Here is a 19515-nt window from a genome sequence, read left to right on the forward strand (position 1 = left end):
GGGAATGGTATATTAATATATGTTCCTGTATGGTAGCAGTGAAATATGATATAAAATTTCCAACTTCAACCATAACACAACCTAATATACGTATTATGACACTGACAAAAACCATTTCTAGAGTCGAAATATTTATCAGTACGATATGAGTAAATATAGAATCGAGTAAATTTGTATACTGTACGAGCTGGCGAGTAGTATATATATAATAACGAGGTTTAATGTTAACCAATATCTATCCATCAATCCCTTTGTCGTACTGCAATGCTAGAAAAACTGTTTACATCACTGCGTTTTTTTAAATTATTTCTTAGCTATCAGGTTATCGAAATAAAATGTAAGAAGAGGCCCTTAAGAGTAGAATATAATTCATGACTAAAAATGTTGATCATTTGTCTTTTTAAATTTCTCTGTACCTTCAAAAGTTTGCCGTAAACACTTAAAAAAAGTTTCAAAATAGCCATTTAAGGGCAACAACTTTCATATGTAAACAACGGGGAAAACCCCCTTTTCTGACCTATTTTTATATCCTTGGCACTCATACCACATCTTCTTATATCTATTTATAACAGAAGTTGACCTATTTTACAGGGACTGTATTCTATCTGAGGAATCACAAGTTTATATAGTTCATACTTATACAATGTTAATTCCTTTTTTTATCTACAGATTTAACATTTACATACTGACAAGAATGAAAACATAGACACTTTCATTTATCTAATTTTCAATTTTTGAAGTCAATCAAACCGAAAAACGAATTTTGGATTTAATTCTTTTTACCTTTATTGTTTTTTAGACTTTTGTTAATAAATTTAATTCCTTGTTAAAATATATTTTATGTGTTTATATTTTCCAAACACTTACCAAAAATATGCAAAAACTTAATCGTTTTATACTATTATAAAGTTATTACGAAAAAAAAAACATTACAAAGGTTTTTTTATTTTTTATTTAGCTTCTTTTTGTCTTTTTACTTTTAACTGTAAACCTTTCGTGCCAGCGGTTACTTGCAACGGTTGTTTGAAAGCATAATAGAGTACACACAATATTGTGTATTATGAATACAAGAATACAAGAAGTATCCGCATGAAATTAGTACCAATTAACATCTTTAAATTCTTACAATAGTTCTGTATATGATTTATAAAACATACGTTGATATTAACTGTATACATCAATTATTTCCAAAAGTTAAATGATGGCTCCCAGTTCGGGAAACCTCTAGTAAAATTAACTTTAAAGACCAAACAGCCTATTCATTTCTACCAGTGATTTTTCCTTAAAATTTTGTGTAAAGGTATTTCATGATTTGAGGAACAAAATATGATGAAAAAAATTGGGGGTCACCGACTTACTTTTGTCGCTATAGCAACCTCAGTTTCGTGTTTTCACGAATATTAACATAATATTTGCTTGTTATATAAACTCTCAAAAAAATACTGTATATCAAACCTACAAGCATAATTCTTGTTTCACGTTAAACAGTAGATCTGTATCTATGAAATACAGGTTCAAGAGTTTAAGACTCATATTGTTTTGATCTTTAAAAATATGATTTATTTCATTCCCGCCAAAAATAAAACGTAAAAATGAAAAACGTTTCCAGTATTAAAAAATATCTACCAGTGATTTCTTCATAATAATTTCAAGAAGGAAAGTGCCATGTGCACTCTTCAAAATAAAGCAAAAAAAATTGTATGTCACCGACCTTTCAAAAAAGTTATGAGTAGTCATAGTACAAAACTTTGCTTGCTGGCCCCCTATTTGAAAAAAAATCGCAAATTGGACATTTGAAACCAACATTTAAATTTCCAAGAATAATAACTATATTCCTCTACTTTATTATCCGGTAGTACAAGAGATTAAATGCATGTGTCAGTATTAGATCTTTTGATGTTGTTACCGCACAATATTAACCTTCAGAAATATGCACCATCCGTCGGAATGGAAAATTGTTTGAAATAACCTTTCACGCCGCTTTTGTTAGGAAAGTCTGTGTTTGGTCCTCTGCTCCTTACAATTAACAATAATTATTGAAAATAAAAGAAGAAAGAAATGAAAGATGGCACTGCCTAACTACAGAGTATTTGACTATATCAGACCAGATGTGTGTGGGTTTTTTTTTCGCGTCAATTTCAGACGTTTGCCGTAACGAACTCATTTGCTACTGTTGACAGACGGACATACAAAAGCATGGACGGACATCTTTAAACCATTATATTTTCCTGACTAAGATGAACGTATAGAAATTATTCCATCTATTTAGTGAATTCATTATTTCTGAATATTTATCTTTCGTCTCTCTTATTAGATATAAGGAAATTGAAATTAAAGGTGTAATATATGAATTAAACGGTTTTTGATTCTAAAACGTTATACATCTATCATAAAATACAATCCCTGTTATTACTATCTCACGTGTTTTGAATAAACGAGACAGTAAATATAAAATACAAAAAGTTTTTAATTCAAAAATTAATTTAGAAATAATTTTTCTGTTGAAAACTACAAAGTAAGATTTCTCCAACAGGATAAAATATTATAAATCTAAATTGCTAATTTTGGAAATTAAAACAAAGACAAGGTTGTTGCCGGCATTGAAAATCGAAATGTTTTCAATCTTTCCGGTCATAGTCGTAGCTAAATGAAAGGGAGAGATTTTATGTTGGATATTATTCTTGGAGCAATTGTTTTTGTCATAAGTTAAATTTACAACAATTAAGTTTTAAACACCGAACATTTTGGTTTAAATTCATATTCGCTGAGTATTAATTTGATTAATATGTTTTGCCTTACATCTAATTTTCTAATGCATGTATGGTAAAACTTTGGTTGACTTCCTTGCTTTGTTTGTATAAATGTTTATTCAAGCTTTGTAATTAAGATTGACATCTTCATATATAGGTATGTAAACCTGTATATATGATATTTAAATTCAATTGGACATTATCAAAATATAATTATACAAAATATACAAACAAAGCAAGCAAGCTAACCACAGTGTTGATCTTCATAAATTAGGAAATTAGCTGTAAGTTTCAGTCAGACTCAGCCGACATGTTTATCATTTCTTCTTAAGACAATTTGAAATGAAACAAATGACAAACGACAATGACCCTTTGTCATAATTTTATTTTTATTATGAGATTTTGTCAAACAAGCAGTATAAATAAATTTTAACTTCATTGCAAGATCGGACATTATTTTACGAGAATAATTCAGATATCAGTTACATGCATACGTTGCAAGTATGTCAAAACTTCTCAGAATAATTTTTTATCGGCCTGACCTTCTGAATACTCAATTTTTGAAAGTTTTGAAAAAAGACATTAAAAAAAGAAGGATCAAATCATACGGAACATGTGTACTAAGTTTTTAAGTTGACAGGACTTCAACTTCATCAAAAAACTACCTTGACCAAAAACTTTAACCTGAAGCTGGACGGACGGACGAACGAACGGACAAACGGACGCACAGACCAGAAAACATAAATTGGACATGAAAATAACTCTCACCATTCTAATTACCCCGGTAACCTGTACACAATCGGCGCAAATGAAAGACAAAATCTACCCAAGTGAAAGAATGAAAACAAATGAAATGCAGATCGGCGCAAATATAAGACAAAATTTATACGCATGTGAAAGAATAAATAAATGAGATGCAAAAAGTCGTGATCAAAATTCATATTTTATTATTTTTATTAGAACGAAGGTTAAATATAGTGTAGTATCTTTTGTGTCCATTTGTATTAAATTTCCACAAGATATCAGCGCAACGTTTAATTCCTCTTGGGAGACGTATTTTTAAGCGTACACCATGTTAGAATTCGTGAAAAACGCGAAATAGGACGTTATAATTTGACGTTTTTTTCATTGCTAGATACAACGTCATAGAGCTTTTATGTCACTACCAAGTTGCGTTAGTTGATGCGCATAAACAATAGGCTGTTTGGTCTTTAAATGAAGTCCGAGTCCGATGTCAGAATAAGCGAGAAAAGAAACAAGGCAAAATGTCAATGACACATAAAGTAACTTATTCTTCCTTTAGGGTTTATTATCATACCATCATAAGATGTATGAGAACATAACCCGTATCATGCCAACAAACAGTTTTAGAAAAATATGTTTATTACCGATTTAAAGATCCTATAAGTGAATCAACATTAATGTCAATACATGCCATCCTTAATGGAAATGATATTACCATTAAAGATTGGACATGAAATACCTGAACGTATAAGATGTCTGCATGCTGATTTATATTTACGAATGATACAAATTATATGGAATTTTATATAACTTTAAAAAAAAAAGAGATACAGGCAGTCGTTCTAAGCAGCTGTTAAAGTTGGTCCCATTTGCCATTGAATATCTTTAACGTGGCGTTTCATCTCAAAACATGACCTAGTATTGCCTGAACGATTATAAACAATCTCGGAATACCTGGTTTTGTTTTGGTAAATAAAAATGTTACTTCAGGAAAAGATGTTTTCTTAATCCGATTTTAAGTCATTAACTTAAAAAAGAGCATATTTGAAGACCCCATGAGTGTAGGACCTTTGGTTTAATAGTAAAATCTGATTTTGTCTTTTTATAAAGCTAAAATAGGGGTATGCCCTTATCAAGAAGGTCAAATCTCTTCAGTCAAAATGTACAGAAGTTGCGCCTTAATGACCCAAACATTTACCACAAATCAAGTCAAAGGTCAAGGTCAACATATAATTCTAATGCAATTTGGATGTAACAATTTTTTTCATTGGCTAAAAGTTGCCGTCAAATCCACAGTTGAACAGGCGTAACTAAGGAGGGACCCGCCATTTTGAATTGATTGAATCAACAAATGTTCGATTACTACAATATAATCGAAAATAAATAACACCTACCTCAAATTCGCCGTATTAATGTAATTTTATCCGAATTTGAAGCGTACAGGTAACGTAATAACCTCCAGTTTGTAAGTTTTCATTTGTATGACGTCACGTTTAGCCATGACGTCTTTGTGCCAAAATCATTCATGAAATTTCGCGGATTTTTTCTATTTGTCAAATTTAGACATTTTTTCATGTTTTATCGTATTTTTTCTTTTTGTAATGCATTAGAATCGTAATAACAGTACTGTAGTTGAAGAGTTGCCACCGTCAATTTTGATTTGACGGTCGCAAATCTCCGTTTTACTGTCTCCGCTACGCGTCGCCAGTAAAACTGCATTTCCGACCGTCAAATCTACAATTGACGGTGGCAACTCTTCAACTACAGTACTGTTATTCCTTAAATCTGAGTAAAGATTACAATCAAAATTCAAAATTTAGAACATGGCCTTGACCTTTGACGTTGATCTCAATTTCATCCAAATGGACCATGGACTCTATATCAAAAGACTAAATGCCCCTGTAGTTTATACTGTAGGAATTTATTCAACATATCACCTATGTTAAATTTTCATAGGGAAATAACTCCAATAAGATGTCATCCGATAATATCAGTTAAACTTATCCAAAATAGTTTGTTGAAAAAGATAACAAGAAAAGGGGACGCTAGGAGATAACTCCTATAAGAATAGGTGTGTGGTTACACAGGTTGTGTTTTGAAGCTCCCATCAATGTACGACATGCGAGCCAAAAATCCTATCGATATGTTGTAAAACAAAATGGCATCTAAAACAGCTGAAGAATTTTTTTTTTAAAAGTAAAAAAATAATCAAAACAAAAGTAAAAGGTCTTTCCACGAAATGTGATGTGGAAAGACCTAATAATCACAACAAGTACTATAAAAGGTCTTCCCACAGAAAAGTGGAAAGACTTAATAAATAAAACAGAAGCAAAAGGTATGCACGAAATTTGGAAAGAATTAAAAATGGGCCCTTTATAGCTTGCTGTTCGGTTTGAGTGTTAATGACCGTACCTTGACCTATAATGGTTTACTTTTATGAACTGTGACTTGAATGGAGAGTTGTCACATTATCACTCATACCATATCTTCATATATCCAATAAAAGAATACATCACAAGATGTATGAGAACATAACCCGTATCATGCCAACAAACAGTTTTAGAAAAATATGTTTATTACCGATTTAAAGATCCTATTAGTGAATTAACATTAATGTCAAAACATGCCATCCTTAATGGCCAGACAACAGAATTGTACCCATATCCCATCTAAATAAGTCTGTTTAAAGGTTTGCTTAGATTTTGAGGAACATCGACATTTTTGTCCTTTGGAAATGATATTACCATTAAAGATTGGACATGAAATACCTGAACGTATAAGATGTCCGCATGCTGATTTATATTTACGAATGATACAAATTATATGGAATTTTATATAACTTAAAAAAAGCTGAAGAATTTTTTTTTTAAAAGTAAAAAAATAATCAAAACAAAAGTAAAAGGTCTTTCCACGAAATGTGATGTGGAAAGACCTAATAATCACAACAAGTACTATAAAAGGTCTTCCCACAGAAAAGTTGAAAGACTTAATAAATAAAACAGAAGCAAAAGGTATGCACGAAATTTGATAAGACTTAAAAACCAGAAGAAGCAAAAGGTAACAACGAAAAGTGGAAAGACCTAATAATAATAAAGTGAAGAAATACAGTAAGGTCTTTCCCTTTTGGAAAAGGGAAGACCTAAATAATAATAATCAGAAGAAATATAGTTTAGGACTTTCCCTTTTGGAAAAGGAAAGATCTTAAACATAAAAATAATAAATTGTGTGCCGCTAATATGCTTCAGTAATATTTTGTCAAAAAATCACCGTGTGGTCCTAAATATATTGCAAACTCTTCCTTGTAAGCTTACCAGCTGTTCCGTTGTACCCAGCTAATGTTAATCTATAATCATCAGACTCGTCTGCTATTTTAAATGTCTCGTAATGAGCATAGCTCCTCTCTCCAGAACCCCTCTCTAAGTCAAATCTCAAACTATGCGACTTTCCATTCAAGATATTAAAGATGTTGTCGTTACCTTCAGAAATAAAACATATTGTCTTTTCAAGGTTGATTTTTTGTACATTATTTTACTGATAATATAATGATGTCATTGCACAGAAACCTGTTAAAGTTTAAGTGAATTTTTTTAACAACCAATAGTGTTGCTTATACGAAAAATCTGTCCATGTTTTATAACGACATACATGTCGTAATAATGATTCATCATTTTTTTCTCTGCTATCCTGACCGATTTCTGTATCATAATTATTTTAAGATTGAATTAATTATCTGTTTGATGTCAAAATCTTCTTATTTCTATTAACCTGATATAAAGAAATAAATTTATTATAGGAACTAAGATTACAATTTGATTTTTGCGCCATACGCGCGTTTCGTCTATAAAAGTTTCATCAGTGACGCTCGAATCATCAATTATTCCTTAAATTACAAAATAAAGTACGCAGTTGAAGAGCATTGGGGACCAGAAATTCCTTAAAGTTTTGCTAAATACAGCTAATATAATATATTCCTGAGGCAGAACATTTATAATTCTGACCAGGCTGACCATATCAATGATAGTTCATGTCAACACAGAAGTGCAACGATGGTAGATACTTAATCTAAACTTTTTTATATAAATTTTGACCTGTGTTATAATTATAAGTTATTGTGAATTTATTTAGTTAACCGTCTTAGAAATAAATTCATTTTGAATTAAAATATATTAACGTCAATACGTTGTTATTGATTTGCAGTTTTCGAGAAAAAAAATGTATTTTCCCAAAACAATAAAATTACCCTGATCTCATATATTCCCAGGGAAAAGATATATCAGAGACTCTTTCGTTGTTTTTAGGTTCTTACTCTTTCACGTGCTAAATTTAACCTGCCATTTTTTAATATGGTTTGAAACTGCGAAAACACAAATATCAATATGTTAGTTATACTCAAACTTACCAAGCCAGTATTCTCCAGAAACGTTGCCAAATCCTTTCTTGTAGTCTAAATGCATTCTCTATAAAAATCTACTGACCCATCTAGTCGTCTTTGGATCACCTATAACATAGATAATAAATTGTTTCGTAGTAATGTAGTTGCAATAAAGGAACGGTGTATTCAGAACTCACAGGTCAATATTTATATACTCAGAAATTATGGCCCAAGTGAAAACTTATAGATTTAGTTACTTGTATCAATTAAGGCAACAGTAGTTTACCGATGTAGCAAACAAAAATATGGGTAATCGGATGAACCCTCAGAGCAGGACCTGGTGCGTTTAACGGGTAAGCATCTCCTGTTATGTCTTGCATTCCTGTGTATTTTCTACTAAACGTTTATTAAATATGTAGGACTCTAAAGTGTGATGGGGACGCTAAAGTACGATAGCCACGCTAAATTACGATGGTCTACGCTAAAGTACTCTGCCTACATACGCCAAAGTCTGATGGTCCGCGAAAGTATAGACGTAAAAACGTAGTTGGATTATGACGTTAGCAGTCGTTTATACAAACCAAAAGTCAGTGTACATGCCGTAAGATAGATTAGGAATATTTTATTAACAACTTTTAAAACGGTATGTCCATGACTTAATTTTAAACCTAACCGGGCTTTGTATAGACTGAAACGAATATGTTTATTTTCGGGTACTGGAAGAAGGCCTTGTGTCCTGAAGTTGACCAAATTTCTATATTGATACAAAAAGTATACGCATAGGTATCCTGTATCCTGCCTATATTGGCGACGAACATTTAAACTCTAATCATTGTTTACGCTGCAGTTTACTAAGGGGTCCCATTAAAGTAATGTCGATTTTATTCAAAATTAACGTCGTTAGAATAAAGGTATTTGTAACTTATAGTGATGACTCTGAGGGGGGTTTTCACATTAGTGATAGACTGTGTGTACGGCAAGATAAACCAATTTTCCAAATATTTAATACGCCCGAATTGTAAAAAAAAATAACAGGACATATAGTATTTTGTGACACATAAATATTTTTTAGTAATTAGTATGTGGTTTTTCTTCTAAATGTAGAAAAAATCACTTTAGCCTATCTGGAAATTATAACTTAGCCTATCACATAATTTATACCTTTACATATGTATATACTAGCTTATGCAAAAAGAATACTTTTCAAAATCAATGCACTTTAACGTTTTAATCCATAAATCCATTGTGCATTAGCAAACAAAATACCATCGCACTTTAGCGTGAGACACCATCGTACTTTATTGTAGACCATCGCACCTTAGCGTGACTATCGTACTTAAGAGTACCATCGCACTTTAGAGTCCTTCAAATATATGTCCTACTTCCAGTGAAATAGGTATATAAAAAGTAAAATAAAATTTAAAAAAAAATGAAAACTCAAAACTCAAAACGGAAAGACCGAAATCAAACGGCAAAATCAAAAGTTCAAACACATCAAACAAATGAATAACAAATGTTGATTGGTTACATTTAAACAGGTATTACTATAAAATTGAAAAAAAAAGTGTTCATTACAAAAAGAGATTCGTCCAGCTGGCATAATTCTATTAGCACAGTCACATTAACTTCAAGATCTTTGTTCAGGTTTATTCCATATACCGTAACATTGTCCATTACCATACATCGGCCACCTTTTGGAATCCGGCTTTCAAATTAATATTTGTTCTCAGTGACATTAATTTTGGTTGTATCTAAGAACGGAAAAAGGACACCTGTCATTTACATTTCTTTTGCTCGGTGATAATTAGAAAAGAGATTTAAGCAGTCAAGTATATTTTTAAAATTGTGTGTAAACTCACGTTTTTTGTTAACCCCTTAACTAGTTTTAAAATTATTTCTTGATTAAAACAATGCAAATGGGATAAATTATTATTGCAAGCTGGTTATTAAATCTTTCGCATAATTGTACATGTTCGCAATATGTAAGTGTAGCGAAACTAAATTGCTTACACTTTGAAGATGTTACTTTCAGAAATGATATTTTCAAAAGTATTAAAATGGGCAACTTTGTTTACAAATTTTAGAAAAAATGTGTCAAACTACAAACGGCGATTGACTTTTACAAAGCTTGTAAGTAATATATAACTGCGACATGATTCAGTAAAATGAAATAAATGAAGAGATGTGATATGAGCAATGTCATATCAAAAATTGATAACAAATAAGACTAACAAATCGTACACTAAAAGATATAAACATGTCACCAAAGTTTCATGAAAACTGATTAAAGATGTTTTAAGTTATTGTCTGATACTGAAAAATAAACCTTTGTTTATCAACAAAAAACAATAACGTAGAAACCTAAAATCTAAAAACTTAAAAATCGGAAGGGATCTTACATGAATATATATATAAACAATTTACTAAAGTTTTATTTCTATATGTGACGTTCACATTTTATGACTTCAAACACACGAAGTGGTTATTAAATTTGATAGATGCTTTTTGTACTTTATTGTTAAATATTTTTTTGCTTTGTGATTGTGACACAGTAATGACTGATGTACCCATATTTTGACTATTTACATAGAATAGACATAGGAAGATGTGGTATGAGTGACAATGAGACAACTCTCAGGTCATCCACGTAACAATTTATAAAAGTAAACCAATATAGGTCAAGGTACGGCCTTCAATATCTGTTTTGTTCACGCATCGTTGTAAGTATAATGGAATTTGATGCGATTTAAATGGAATTAAAATGCATAGGTGAGAGGTTTAGCGCTATAAAACTGGTTTAATCCACCATTTCTTCATTTGAAAATGCCAGTACCAAGTCAGGAATATGACAGATGTTGTCCATTCGTTTGATGTGTTTTATCATTTTATTTTGACATTTGATAAGGGACTTTCCGTTTTGAATTTTCCTCGGAGTTAAGTATTTTTGTGATTTTACTTTTTAGATATTGATTGATTGTCTGAAAACAGGACAATTTCCCCCTTTTTCATCACTTTAATTCAAAAACCTTCGAAACGTGAGTTTCATAAAAAAAGGAGATTTCGGCAATCGATATAAACAAATCAAAGTTTCGTAAAAAAAAGTTAACGCGTTTTTGAGTCATTGTCCGACATGTTGACGATGTACGTAACGGACAAACTGAAGGACAGGCAACGGTATACTATAATATGTTCCCGCTAACATTTTTAAAAGTTTGTTTTATAATTTTTGATTCCTTCCATGCTCTTATAATTACATCATTACTAAATGATATAACTTGAATAGCTATGACTACTTGAAAATCTGAGGTCTATAGGAGGGTGTTCAATACATCTTGTCCAAAAACAAAAAAATAAATAATTCATGCACTAAAATTTTCATTGTTACAATTCATTTTACAAAAAAAATATACCTTTCGGTATTGCCTCCTTATTTTTCTCCAAATTGTTTAAACTTGAATACATTTTGAATTATTTGAAACGGTTTTTCAATCTTCACTTCAGTTAATATTATCACAGTTTTATATATGTATGTAGAAGATGTGATATCAGAGTCAATGAAACTACTATCCACCAAAGTCACAATTTGTAAGTTTAGTAAAATAATAAGGACCAAAAATGAATAGTGCAAAACTATTCAAACAGTCAAACCAACATTATAATTATAATAAAAACGACAAACAAGAATAAAATTGAGAATGGAAATGGGGAATGTGTCAAAGAGACAACAACCCGACCACAGAACAGACAACAGCAAAAGATCACCAATAGGTCTTCAAAAGGCGAGAAACTCTTGCACCCGGAAACGTCCTTCAGCTGGCCCCTTATCAAATATCAATACTAATACAGTGATAATGGACGCCATACTAAACTCCAATTTATACACAAGAAACAAAAATTGAAAATCATGCACGACTTACAAAGGCCAGAGGCTCTTGACTCGGGCCAGGCGCAAAAATGCGGGGAGGGGGGGGGGGGTTAAACATGTTTTTTGAGATCTCAACCCTCCCCCTATACCTCTAGCCAATGTTGATAGTAAACGCATAACAATACGCACAGTAAAATTAGGTCCAAGAGAAGTCTTAGTCCGATGTCAGAAGAGGTAACAAAAGAAAATACACATAATGATTTTCGTACATGAATAACAACAGACTGATTAGCTTAGCTGTATTTGGCAAAACTTTTAGGAATTTTGGTCCTCAATGCTCTTCAACTTCGTACTTTGTTTGGCCTTTTTGACTTTTTTGGATTCGAGCTTCACTGATGAGTCTTTTGTAGACGAAACGCGCGTCTGGCGTTTCTACAAAATTTAGTCCTGGTATGTATTATGAGTTTATCTACTAGCAATTACTGGCATGCCAGCTCCAGACCTCAATTAAACTGATTGAACGATGGTGTCTTCATCATATGAATATCAGGCAAATTATCTCCCGTTAATGGTTTAGTACTATACCATCATAAAATATATGAGAAGAACATAACCCGTCTCATGTCAACAACTGGTTTTTAAATAATTGTGTTTAATTCCGATGCAGAGACCTAAGTGAATCAATATTAAAGCCAAAATCTGCAAACCTTAATGACTTGACAACAGTCTGTTTAAAGGTTTTGTTAGCTTTTGAGGTGAATACTGACATTTTTGTGCTTTGTGAAGAATATTACCATAAAGATTGGATGTGAAATACCTTAACATATAAGATGTCTGCATGTTGATAAGTTTGTGATATCGAAAACCCTGGTGTAATATTTTTTCAGTAAAACATAAATTTCTCTCTCTAAAATCCTAAAAGTTGTTACATACACGAGTGAGTCGTACACATTGAGATAAATAAACAACGTAAGATGGTGACAAGGGAACGTCACCATCTAAAAATAGATAATTAACGATAGGAAATTTCTGTATTAATCTTTCCGTTAATGATATAGATATCAAGATCGAGGAAAGGGCAGTGGTCATTGATAGTATTAGCTTTATTGAAAGTAAGTTTAACATGATAAATTTCTTTAGTATACATACTGAAGTCCTCATTATTGAGAGCCACTATATCATCTAAATATCTAAAAGTATTATTAAATTTTTGTATCAGATGTTGTTTTGATAGGTCTTTGCGTATTTCAGTCATAAATTGTAACTTATAGCAATACAAACAACAGGTCCGCAATAAATGATGCACAGTTAGTCCCCATTGTTATTTCGATATACGGAATCTCCAAAGCGAAAAAAAATGATTTCTAGTAAAAATTCATTGGCAGATATAGTATCAAAGCATGTCCAGTTGACATAGTTCTTTTGTTTATTGCAACAACAAAAAAGACATAAAAGAGTTTGGCATATGTATTCACATTCTGACTTTTTAAATGCATATTTAGTTAGGTGTGTGATTTTTTCTAAATGAGAATATTAGACAAATTGGTAGAAAAATCCAAACTTTGAACAGATTCAAAATCACCAATATAAGCATGCAATTTATCAAGTACTTCCAACGACTTTTGGACACTCCAAAAGTAATTAATTCCGCTATTTTCAAAGGCCTTATTTGAACAATTTATTATCAGGTTTTTGATTGTACCAAGTGTACTAGTAAGAAGAATAGAAAATTTAGTAGTGGAACAATGACCTGAGGACGACATAAATCTATATTTGTAAGGTGATTTGTCTTCGGAAGCCAATACATATATAGTTGGGACCTTCATTGTTTTTGGTTCTGCTTGTAAAGAGGTAGATAAAAGTTTATGTTTGTTTCATATATCGTGTTCTGAAAATGTCAACATACCTCAATTATCATATAATCCAATTGTATACATACATTAACATTTTCTTATTCTGACTCTAAGTATGTTGCATTGACGATTGTTTTTGTTCCACTGCAGTGTATCTGGTGTCCCGTTGTTTCAGCCTTAGAGTTGATATGTTTCTCTCGTTTTTTGTTTGTAACCCGGACATCTTTTATGACTTTGGAACAGCGGTATACTACTGTTGCCTTAATTTAACATATTTATGGGAAAAGATGTAAAGATGACAAATTTATCTGAACCGACTATGATTCAAACATTTTCAGAGTCTTTGAAGTTCTAATTCCTAGATTAAACATACCGTCCTTCCATCGTCTGTCATATCGCAATACACATTTATACATCTGTTGTTTGTAAAAATCTTGTAGACGCCGTTGATACTTCCCATGGGCATTTTGGAGCAGTCAGTTGGTTCCTGATCTATAATATCAAAATATTTATGCATATAGAGATAAATAAAGAGTATCTTGCACCAGTCTGATACATTCCATTGTTTCACATGATATTCAATAAACCTATTTCATTCACATCACACCACTGGAGATGCATTAACTGATGACAATTAATATATTCAATATTGATGTTTAATTAAATCTTCAAATTTCATCAGTCTAAACTGGTGTTAGATCGCCAATCCATGTCAGATCAAGCTAAACTTCTGGTGTTTACTTAACTTTTAGTTGTTGATTCGAGCGTCACTGATGAGTCTTTTGTAGACGAAAGGTGCGTCTGGGTCGATGACATTGGTGATGTAATTTTAATTCCCCTAGGTAGCCCAGTAGTCAGCACTTCTGTGTTGACTTGAGCTAGATTGAAATGTTCATAATTATAATTTAACAAAACTTTGCATTTTAGAAATACTAAGGCTTTTCTACCTCAGAAATATATTACTTTAGCTGTATTTAGCAAAACTTTAGGACTTTTTGGTCCTCAATGCTCTTCAACTCGTACTTTATTTGACCTTTTTAACATAATTTTATTCGAGCGTCACTGGTGTGCTTTTGTAGACGAAACGTGCGTGTGGCGCAAATACAAATTCCAATCCTGGTATCTATGATGAGTTTATTTACCAGTCGTATGACACCAGACTGGTATTAGCTATATCTTTCGACTGTCTCTCTTCTTTAAAAAAAACCAACAACTTTAAAGCAGGTTGTCTTCTATGTTCATTAAAACAGCGTAGTATCTGTCCGGTCTAAATAATCATCAAAGGTAAAAACAATAAATTGTATTATAATTCAACTGCGATATGTGCCGTTCTGAAACTATTGCCCTTTTTAAAGCGAACCTTCTTTATTTGATCCTTACACTCATGCTTGTATTATTGTTATTATAAGTATATTCATTTTGCGTCAGGTTTAATACGAATAATGGACTTGTGTCTCATACATTTTGCCTAATTTTAGACAATAAGATATGTTGAAATTAAACACCAGACTGTTGTTAGATAAACACATTAACTTTACATCACACCAAACTGTTGTTAGATAAATACATTAAATTCTCACTCGCCCTGCTCGTTCGAATTGAAAGTATTTAATATCATCTCTAAATTCAATAGGCTTTAGACAAGACAAACACAGTTATAGGATTTGTTGCTCGCAGTAGCATATTGTTTTCTCTTGTGATACAATATCTTATTTTACTTTATTGTATAGATTTCTTCGATGCAAACAACATATAAATACAATACATATTACATTGTTCCTCTTTTGCATCCTTTCTTTTTCCTCGGCATTACATCCAACGCAGGACGTTCAATAAACATAGCAGCAACTGTATATATACTAATGTGAGCAACTTCAATTTGACGTGACTGCGAGCACCTTCGATACTAATACATTTAGATTACAACTTTATATAGTACCATTAAGGTTCATGTGGACCCTATGGCTAAAATGGCCGTATGTTCACCTCAAAATTTCAGACATAGCATGCCCTAGATGAAATAATTTCAGATATATATTTTATTTTTTAGAAAAATAAAAACTTACCAGGACTTTGCTGTGCACTTTTTTTTCATTCTCTAGAAGGTGCCAAAATAAACTAAGTTGGGAAACAGGTTTGAGAACTTCCCCACAGGTACGATAAAAGTGTACGGCAAAATCCAGTTAAGTTATAAATTTTCTAAATTATACAATACATTTGAATTTTATTTATCTAGGGCATACTATGTCTTACAACGTTTCCAGATGCACAGGTTTGCCTGTACTCATAGTAAATTTTGAGGTGAAAATACGGCCATTTTAGCCATAGGGTCCATATCAACCTTAAACCCCAGCCAGAGAAACTGCCAAAAATTTCCTCATGCCTTATGCACCTAACACCAAAGTTTATAAATAGTACATACCGTTGCTGAACCAACATCAGAACTAGTTTTACTAGTTCCCATTTATAAATAACTACTACAAACAGCAAACAAACAAAAACACACTTTCAAACGAAACGAAACTTTACCTTATACTAGACTGTTAATAAATATACCCATTTACTTAACATGACCCCAGACTGTTGTTAAATAAACACATTAACTTTACATCGCACCAGACTGTTGTTAGATATAGACGTAAACTTTACATCACACCAGAATGTTGTTAGATAAAGATATAAACTTTACATCACACCAGATTGTTGGTAGATAAAGACATTAACTTTACATCACACCAGCCTATTGTTACATATACATAAAATCATCATAGATACCAGGACTTAATTTAGTATATACGCCAGGTGCACGTTTCGTCTACAAAAGACTCATCAGTGATGCTCGAATCCAAAAAGTTAAAAAGGCCAAATAAAGTACGAAGTTTAAGAGCATTGGGAACCTAAATTCCTAAAAGTTTTGCCAAATACAGCTAAGGTAATTTATGCCTGAGGTAGAAAAGCCTTAGTATTTCAAAAAATTCAAAAATTTGTAAACAGTAAATTTATAAATATAACCATATCAATGACAATTCATGTCAGCACAAAAAGTGCTGACTACTGGGCTTGTGATACCCTCGGGAAATAAATCTCCACCAGCAGTGGCATCGACCCAGTGGTTGTAAATAAACTCATCATATATACCAGGACTAAATCGCACCTGACTGTTGTTAAATAAAGACATAAACTTTATATCACACCAGACTGTTGTTAGATAAAGACAAACTTTACATCACACCAGATTGTTGGTAGATAAAGACATTAACTTTACATCACACCAGCCTATTGTTACATATACAATTAACTTTACATCGAACCTGACTGTTGTTAGATAAAGACATAAAATTAACATCACACCAGATTGTTGTTAGATATACATACTAACTTTTGATCACACCAGACTGTTGTAAGCGAAAGACGTTATTTTTGCATCATACCAGACTGTTGTAAGATAAAGACATTAACTTTACATCGCACCTGACTGTTGTTAGATAAAGACATAAACTTTACATCACACCAGATTGTTGGTAGATAAAGACATTAACTTTACATCACACCAGCCTATTGTTACATATACATATTAACTTTACATCGCACCTGATTGTTGTTAGATAAAGACATAAACTTTACATCACACCTGACTGTTGTTAGATAAACACATTACCTTTACATCACACCAGACTATTGTTAGAAAAACACATTAAATATACATCACGTCAAACTGTTGCTGGATAATTACAATAACGTCACATCACACCAGACTGTTGTTAGCGAAATACATTATTTTTACATAACACCAGACTGTTGTAAGATAAAGATATTAACTTTAAATCATTCCAGACTTTTGTTAGCTATATACATTGCTTTTACATAACACCAGACTTTTGTTAGATAAAGACATTAAATTGAGATCACACCAGTCTGTTGTTAGATAAAACATTGACTTTACATCACACCAGACTGCTGTAAGATGCACGTATTCCCTTCACGTCACACGAGAATGTTGTTAGATAAAGACATTGCCTTTACATCATATCACACTGTTGTTAGATAAAACATTAACTTTATAAAGATCCTGGGTCTTTCACTTGTATTGTTGAGGAGTAATAATGGTTTCAAATACATAAGGGGAGAGAACTCCTATAAAGGGCGAACACACCACTTCGATCTAAATAGGTTGAAGTTGCACCATACCGTAAACAAGTATTTGGCAAACACAGTTTTGAAATCTCAAAAACTATACGCCATCACTGGCAACACATTCATACCAATGTGTCGTAAAATATGAAAGCATCTCAGACGGCAGAAGAAAATAAATAAATATTAAAAACGAAGTGTTCAGAGAACAATTGAAGGTCATTCCACCTCGATAATAAGCATGAAATTTAAAAAATGTGCTCTACAACTTAATGCAGAAGACTTAAATGCTTATAAGGAACCAGTCATAATTATAAGAAAGGTCAAAGTTAGAATGTATAATTGAGCTTTGAATCGGACCTCAATTTCAATGTCATAGATCAGTGATCATATATCGAAAGAACCCATTCACTTGTATGGTCCTTTTGGAAAAGGAAAGGCCCTAATAGTAAAAATAATCAGAAGAAATACAGTAACGTCTTTCCCTTTGGGAAAAGGAAAGACCTTAATAATAATAATCAGAAGAAATACAGTAAGGTCTTTCCTTTTTTGAAAAGGAAATACCTTAAACATAAAAAATAAACTGTGTGGCGTTAATAAACTTCCTTAAAAAAAATTCAAAACATCACCGTTTGGTCCAAAGTATATGTCGTGCTCTTACTTTTAAGCTTACCAGCTGTTCCTGTGTACCCAGCTAATGTTAATCTATAATCTTCAGACTCATCTGCTATTTTGAAAGTCTCGTACTGAGCATAATCCCTCTCTCCAGAACCCCTCTCTAAGTCAAATCTGAAACTATACGACTTTCCATTCAAGATATTAAAGATGTTGTCGTTACCTTCAAAAATAAAATGAAATTGTCTTTTCGGTTTTTTTTAAGTATTTGTTTACTGACAATATAATGGTGTCATTGCACAGAAGCCTGTTAAAGTTATAGTGATCTTTTTTAGCAACATGCATTGCCGTAATACGAAATATCTTTCCACTTTTATTAACGACATACACTGTCGTGATAACGATTTTTTTTCTGTTGTCCTGACTGACTTCTGTAACATAAGTCTTTTAAGATTCAATTAATGTTCTGTTTGATTTCAACATCTTCTTATTTCTATTTTCATAATACAAAGAATTACATTTATTATAGGAACTAGGATTACAATTTGATTTTTGCGCCAGACGCGCGTTTCGTCTTTAAAAGTTTAATCAATGACGGTTGAATAAAAAAATCTAAAAATGGCCAAATAAAGTTCGCAGTTAAAAAGTATTGAGGACCGCAAATTCCTAAAAGTTTTGCAAGGTACAATTAATGTAATCTATCACTGAAATAGTTAGTTTATAAGTTTGACCATATCAATGAAAATCCATGTCAACACAGAAGTGCAACGATCGAAGATACTTAATCTTAATCTTTTTTATGTAAATTTTTACCTGAGTTATAATAAGTTTTATCAGAGAAACTAAAGTTGTTTTTAGAATCTAGCTCTTTCACGTGCTAAATTTCACCTGTCATTTTTTAATCTGGCTTGAAACTACGAAAACACAAATAACAATATGTTAATTATACTCAAACTTACCAAGCCAGTATTCTCCAGAAACGTTTCCAAATCCTTTCTTATAGTCTGCCCAGTCTCTATAGAAATCTTCCGACCCATCTTGTCGTCTTTGGATAACCTATAACATAGATAATGAATCTAATCATAGTAATCCAGTTTAAATAAAGGAACGGTATATTCAGAACTCACACGTCAATCTTAACAAACTAAGAAATTTTGGTCCCATTGAAGGCTAATCGATTTAGTT

At 31.9% G+C, this 19515-nt stretch overlaps 1 long non-coding RNA gene across 1 annotated transcript; it reads right to left on the reverse strand.

Moving 5' to 3' along the window:
• Nucleotides 1-6810: 6810 nt before the first annotated feature.
• Nucleotides 6811-14076, reverse strand: LOC139522508 (uncharacterized). Its single transcript, XR_011664453.1, has 3 exons — nt 13958-14076; nt 7894-7992; nt 6811-6970 (listed from the first exon to the last, which is right to left on the reverse strand). It is a non-coding gene; the product is annotated as an uncharacterized lncRNA (long non-coding RNA).
• Between the last annotated feature and the right edge of the window lie 5439 nt (nt 14077-19515).

The sequence above is a fragment of the Mytilus edulis genome, chromosome 5, assembly GCF_963676685.1.
Source record: "Mytilus edulis chromosome 5, xbMytEdul2.2, whole genome shotgun sequence".
Taxonomy (NCBI): domain Eukaryota; kingdom Metazoa; phylum Mollusca; class Bivalvia; order Mytilida; family Mytilidae; genus Mytilus; species Mytilus edulis.